The sequence below is a fragment of the Microtus pennsylvanicus genome, chromosome 6 (genome assembly GCF_037038515.1).
Source record: "Microtus pennsylvanicus isolate mMicPen1 chromosome 6, mMicPen1.hap1, whole genome shotgun sequence".
Classification (NCBI taxonomy): Eukaryota; Metazoa; Chordata; class Mammalia; order Rodentia; family Cricetidae; genus Microtus; species Microtus pennsylvanicus.
In genome coordinates this window covers 89,552,030-89,559,415 of record NC_134584.1, presented here as the reverse complement: position 1 = coordinate 89,559,415, position 7,386 = coordinate 89,552,030, and positions in this window count along the sequence as shown.

Genomic DNA, 7,386 nt, shown 5'->3' with positions numbered 1-7,386 from the left:
CAGGTGTGTGATGTACATCTGTAGGGGTGTGTGTGTGTGCATGTGCAGGTGTGTGATGTACATCTGTAGGGGTATGTGTGTGCATGTGCAGGTGTGTGATGTATATCTGTAGGGGTGTGTGTGTGTGCATGTGCAGGTGTGTGATGTACATCTGTAGGTGTGTGTGTGTGTGTGCATGTGTAGGTGTGTGATGTACATCTGTAGGTAGGTGTGTGTGCATGTGCAGGTGTGTGATGTACATCTGTAGGTGTGTGTGTGTGTGTGCATGTGTAGGTGTGTGATGTACATCTGTAGGTAGGTGTGTGTGCATGTGCAGGTGTGTGATGTACATCTGTAGGTGTGTGTGTGTGTGTGTGTGCATGTGCAGGTGTGTGATGTACATCTGTAGGTGTGTGTGTGCATGTGCAGGTGTGTGCATGTACATCTGTAGGTGTGTGTGTGTGTGCATGTGCAGGTGTGTGCATGTGCATCTCTGTGTGTATGTGCATGTGCAGGTGTGTGATGTACATCTGTAGGTAGGTGTGTGTGTGTGTGTGTGCATGTGCAGGTGTGTGATGTACATCTGTAGGTGTGTGTGTGCATGTGCAGGTGTGTGCATGTACATCTCTGTGTGTATGTGCATGTGCAGGTGTGTGCATGTACATCTGTAGGTGTGTGAGTGTGTGTGCATGTGCAGGTGTGTGTTGTACATCTGTAGGTGTGCATGTGTATGTGTGTGCATGTGCAGGTGTGTGATGTACATCTGTAGGTAGGTGTGTGTGTGTGTGTGCGTGTGATGTGTCTTTCTGCTTCAGTCAACAACAGCATCATTCTCCTGGAGGAGGATCAGACACTCTTGAATGAGCCTGACTTTTTTTCCTTATAACCACCATCGTATCCATTAGTCAATACTGAACTTAAAGCATCACCTTTAAACTAAGCCCAAAGGCTCATTGTCCCCTTGAATAAGGGCAGCGGCCCACCTGATTATGACTTGTTGTCATACTGCCCTGCACAACTCCTCTCTTAGATGGTAAAGATGGTCCCTCTGAAAGGTGAGTTAGGCCTTGGCAGTCCTCAGCTACTGCTTCTCCGCTTGTTCCCTTTGTCATCCATTCCTTGCGGCTTCTTCACAGACCTTGAGAAGTGCACCCACTAGTTCCTGATCCTGAAGAGCCTGAATCCCGTGAGTCTGCACTGGATGAGAGGCTACTGCAGCGTCATGCATTCTAGAGTGATTTGCTGTCCAGACCTGATTATATAGACACTTGCCAGTTGCCGGTACCCAGCCTGGACTGGGGCGTAGAGGAATGAGGAAGCATGGGCTGAGTCAGCAGCTCCGTGCAGGTGTGTGCTTACCAGGGCGAAGTGGAAGCAGGAGAAGGGCTCCTTCCCATAACAAAGCATGATTACATGACGGCTGTTATAGTGTCATCCGGAAGAGATCATCTGAGATGTGCAATTAGCTCCTGTTTCGCAGGAGAGAGGCGTCTTGTCCATGTAGCCAGCAGGCTCCCCTCACACAGGATGCCAGGGAGGCGGCACTTCCTGCGGTTGTACTGACAGCCCACCGCAGCGCCCCATGTTCCTGTCTGGCTTGCACACGGTAATGAAGGCAGCTTCACAAGGGCCCTTGTACCAGCTGCACCTGCTGGAGAGCCTGCCCACCACACTCCTGTCAGTTGAGTCTGTCCCTCCACCCTGCCAGTTCCATCTTGTTTGCCGTCCCTCCCTGTTCTTTGTCACCCTTGGGCCTGTTTGCCTTCAAAACACAGGTATGAATTCCCAGCTCCTTCCTTATGCTCCCTGATTCCTGGGCAGGGCATCCTGGACCTCTGACCTGACCTGGGAGGTCTGTGCCCATTCCCTTGTCACCTGATATCTACCACACCCCTCTTTTTGTTAGGGTGTCAGCTTAATTTCCAAGTATAGGGAACCTGTCAGGGGGACATGAAAGGCCACAGTCTTCTGATTTGAGCCTCATTCTGGTGTTCTAGCTGGGCTCTGGCAGAAAGGAACAGGAACTGGCTACTTTAAGCACAATGGGAATTGTTCCGTATGCCCTTGGGTGGCTACAAAAACTTAAGTGAAGGACAAAGAAAGGCTTGAGAAAAAAGGCAGTCTAGTGCTGAGTTGGAGGGTCCAGGGATCGGAAATAGTGACAGTCCCTTGGGTGCCACCTTTCGGGTGCAGCAAAGAGAGTCACTAAGTAGACATTCCACACACCCTAGGGAAAGGTTGGAGTCCCTAGATCTCTTTGTCTAAGAAAGGACTGGGCTTCCCAATGTTTCCCACGCTGAGACAGCAGACAAAGGAACCATGTCTGCTCTGCAGGGAAGAGAAGGCAGAAAACATGGGTCTCCTGGGGCTCAGCTGGTCAGGATCCCACTAGGTGCTTCTCTGAGCAGCTGGCAGCTCCCAGCAAGAGTTGTTCTTTTTGACTTAGTCCAGGACTCAGTCTTCTCATCTGAAAATGGGGATGATCATCAAGGTTGGAGTGAGGCTTGTTAAAGGGCAGAGAGGCACTCCATGAATGTCAGTGGCTAGCAGTAAGACAAAAAGTGGGGGGGGGGGAAAGAGAGCGATCAAATACTCTTTAATGGGTCTTGCAGGTCCCCTCTTCATTCCCTATTTCCCCTTGGTTTGTTATCCTCCCCACTTGTGAATGTGTAGGTGTCTGGCCACAAGAAGGGAGCCTCAGGACTTTCCTGGCTCCTAGGCCCCATGAACAGAGAGACATCAAAGCAAGCGACCCATCAACAGCAAGGTCTTTGGAGGCAGCTTGGTTGAACCCCATTCAAACCTAATTCTGCCACAAACCTATGATCTGAGTGCATGATGGAGTAACCCTGAGCTGCACAGGAAGCAAGGAGATAAAAACTCATTTCCTAGGGTTGGCAGGAAGCTCCAGAATCATCATAGAGACCCACGAGCTCCTGTTCTAAGACACATGCTGTTCCAGGGACCTGGCCTCAGGCTGGCACATAAACTTGGTGCTGGCAACCCCACAGAGATGCACAGTTATTGTTAAACACTGAAGAAGGTGCTGGAAGGGTGACTTATCGTCTAAGACAGTGGTTCCCAATCTATGCATTGCCACCCCTCTGGGGTCAAACGACCCTTCCATAGGGGTTGTCTAAAACCATCTGAAAACACAGATATTTACAATATGATTCAGAACAGTAGCAAAATTACAGAAGTAGCAACGAAAATAATTTTATATTTGGGAGCCCCCACACGGGGGACTGTATGAAAGGATTGCAGCATTGGGAAGGTTGAGAACCACTGATTGAAGAGCTCTTGCAGTGGATCTGGGCCCACTGCACCAACAGGATGGCTCATCAACAACTATAGCTTCAATTTCAGGGGACAGACACCCTCTTGTGATGTCCCCAGGCTTCAGCTGTGTACATTAACTCAGGCAGGCAGAAACACATACACACGAAACAGATACATACATTTTAGAAACAGTTGCAGAAGACATGTTTTTGTCTTCTAGAACCTTGGGTCTGATGGGAACAGACCTTTAAGTCATGCGTTAGCTGCTCAAGGTTGGTAGGGGTAGGGTGCATTATGGTCATAAGGAAGCTTGTCCAAATGCCGAGGCTGGGAAACATCCCCTTGAAACTCTGAAAGACCAAGGAAGGGAAGACGTCCTCCCAAAGTGGGGCATTCTTGGTGGGGAGGTCAAGGTGAGGCCGACCAGGAGACGGTTCTGACCTTCATTCCAAGAGTGTGAGAGGAGGAAAGCAGAGGATGCTGGGCTGTCTTTGCATTGAGCAGGTGCCATGCTGGTTGCCGAGAAGGGAACGGCCTGGAAGACAGGCATGGGAATAGGCAGAAGGGGACAGGCTGTGGCGGCAGCAGCAGGTTGAGGGATTACAGGCAGGTGTACCAAGGCAGTGAGCAGTGTTAAGACTTGAGCATGGAAGATGGACGTGAGAGGGACTTGGCGGCCAGTCCTTCGGATTGAGTGAAGAATAAAGGCAGGAAGGTGAGAGAGAGGAATGGAAGGGTAGAGACTGCTTTCCCCTACCCTTTCTGGTTGTGTCGTAGGATGGATGTCTGGCTCTGGTCTGAGGGAGGAAATGGAACTGTGGCAGAGGGGCTGGAGGTCAGGGGGTGGGGAGAGGTAGCATTTGAAGGTCTTTTTAGCAATCTTTTTTCTACATCAACTAGATGTTTAGTGGATATCCAGGTCTGGAGGCCAGAGGATGGGTCTGAGCTGCAGGATTAGACTAGGGCCACTGCAGATATGCTAGGTCTTGAAGCCCTGAGCAGAAACAAACTTGTGGGGGAAACATGAGACTCATGAGGGGACACTCTGGGTGGGTGTGGTCCTGCTGTTGTGTGTGTATGTGTGTGTGTATGTGTGTGCATGTGTGTGTGTGTGTGTGTATGTGTGTGTGCTTATTTGATGTGATCCTCTTGTCATTTAATAAAAGTTGAACTTCCAGGGGCAACATTGCTCAGGCAGAGGAGAGGGAGCAGAGGGTATGAGGCCCAGAAAAGGGTCTGCTCACCTACACCCAAACACAAACAATTCAAGCCTGACACTTAGATTAAACTTAATCTCTCCCTCTCTAATGCCTCCCTGAGAAGAATTACAAGCTCAGTTTCTCCTGACAGCACTAGGGGGAAGACAGTATTGGTGATGGCATAAAAGTGGAGGAGAGAAGGTGATGAGAGGTGAACATTCATCCTGAACTGTGTCCCAGAGCATCCTTCTGAGTGAGCACAGAGAAGCCAAGGACTTTAAAAATAGAAGTGCTTAGCTGCTTTGGGGGGCAACAATCCAGAGAAAGCCCAGGCTCCTGATTCTAACCAAGCACAGGAGCTACCGGGGTGTGAAAAGGGTCCAGATCCCTGGACCAGCAACAGAGGACAGCTGGGCTGGACCAGACAGGGCTGATCTGAACTCTGGTCCTGGGGCTTGGGTTTGGGGTGTATAAAGTACTCCAGGGCTCTGAAGAGAGAGGGTGTGTAGGAGACAGACAAATTCCTTATTGAAACAGTAGTATGCCTGGGGATGGTAACAGGCAGGGGTCAGGCTATCCCAGGCTTACTAGGAACACTTGCATGTAAGTTCAGGTCATGTTGCCAGAGAATATGTTCCCTTTTACATTCAGGGTGGTGGATGGAGCTGAGGGAAGCCCAGGTGCTCATGGGATGGATACAGGCAAGTGGCCGTCATGTGGTAGAGAGGGAATGAAAATCCCATGAGACCTTGAGAGAGGCAGGAGGCTTCTCAGCAACCTTTAATTTTCTAGAAAAGCTTTAGCTTGGCAGAAAATTTGAAAAGCCAGTACAGAGTTCTCAAATGCCCTTCTGTCAGAGCAATGCAAAGGCAGAGAAGGCTGACATTGGGCTCCCAGTTTCAGACAGATTTCAGTCCATCGTAGTGGAGAAGGCACAGCTACAAGTGTGTTTTTGTCCATGGTGGCTGCAGCATGAGGTCAAAGCTCTACAGAGGGTGGCTCAGAAAAGAAGTCTAGCTGTAGACAGAGTTTCTGTCCCACCTGGTCCTGTAGATGTTCAGTCTCAAAGAAACACACAGAGGCTTATATTAACTATAAGGCACTTGGCCTGTTAGCTCGGGCTTATTATAAACTAGCTCTTGCAACTTAAATTAACCCATGACTCTTATGTATATTTACCCACGTGGCTTGGTACCTTTCTTAGTGAGGCATTCTCATCTTGCTTCCTCTGCATCTGGCTGACAACTCCATTTCTGCCTTTCCTCTTCCAAGAATTCTCCTAGTCTGGTTGCTCCTGCCTATACTTCCTGCCTGCCTAATGCCCAATAGCATTTTATTAAACCAATATGAGTAACAAATCTTTATAGTGTAAAAGACCATTATCCCACAGCAACTAGCAAAATTGGAAGCAGAGGCCAGGTAAATTTCAAAGCCTTGCCCCTAGGGATCTATTTCCACAGCTTTCCAAGTCATACCACAAGCTGGGCACCAATGATTCAGAACAGGAGCCCATGGGGAACAGTCCAGATCCAAAATGTAATTGTGTCTTACACTGGTGTGATGTGCTTATCATGATTAACAAGCCAGCTTGCTTTAGTTTTTACCTGGTTCCTGTTTCTCTCCCATTATCCCACCCAGGACACCATGATGAAGTTGACCACCATGTTTCTTTGGGTTCCTCTGAAGGGTAGCATTTCTTGGATCTTTCCTTGTTTTGAGCAATCAAGTCTTCTGTAGGAGTGGAGATTTGTCCAGTATTGACTTGTGAGTATGGTTTTATACACTGTGCTACAATGCTTCTTAGCTTGGTCTCAGAGGCTTTTTCCATTGGCAGCTCTGTTCACTTGACTTATCACCTTCAATGGGTGTGTATTGTTAGAGATATTTCACTTTGGACACATAGAGATACCATAGACTCATCCCAAGGATTTTCCAAGCCAGTCTTAGAATCAGTCATTTCTCTACTGAGAGCTGGGTCTTTTCATTGAATAATGGCATTGGAAATGGCTGTAGTGACCCCTTGGGGGAAGCAAAGTCTTTAGGTCATTGGAGACATGCCCCCAGAAAGGACTGTGGAGGACCCAAACACCTCTCTTTTCTTTCAGGCTTGGGATGTGTCTGTTACTCATCATTGTCTTCCACCATCCACCAGATGCTCTGCCAGAGCCTTCATCAGACCCAGCAAATCTCCAGAACTTTGAGTTGAACAATTATTGAGTTGAGCTGTCTCCGGTATTTTGTTGTGGTAATAAAAAGATGAATAACACAGAAATCAAGTGTCATTGATTGTGGGACAGAATAAGAAAGTGTGTGTGTGTGTGTGGTTTATAACCTGTATACATATATTGTATATCAGTAAATATATCTATACATACATAAGCATTTCTACTCACATTAAGCTGAAAACGAGCTCATAGTGATATCTCCAATTTGAATCCAGTATTGCGGTAACTGTTCTAGTCGCTACTCTTTTTTTTTCCAAGACAGGATTTTTAAAAATCCTGGCTGTCCTGGAACTCATTCTGTAGACCAGGCTGGCCTCTAACTCAGATCCACTGTCCTCTGCCTTCCAAGTACTGGGATTAAAGGCATGCACCACCACCGCTGGCCCAAATTCCACTCTTGTCTGTAAATTTCTACTCCAACAATAAGAAAAATAGCTTGGACCATACAGCACCTGTTTGCCTAATGGTTCAATTACGGCATGTGTGGTGGTTTCAGAGCTGTTCAGAACCAGTGCCCATGCAGGGAATAACTTTATCAGCCAGGTGCCTATGCTGCATTATTCTACCTCATTTCTAGTGACTTAGGTCTGTGTCTTTTCTTCCCACCCCTTTACCAAGGTTAGGCCCACTGGTCATAGCAAACTCTAGAGTCTCTGGTCACAGTTTGTGTTAAGTCCTAGGAGTCTCCCACCTCCTAATTTTGA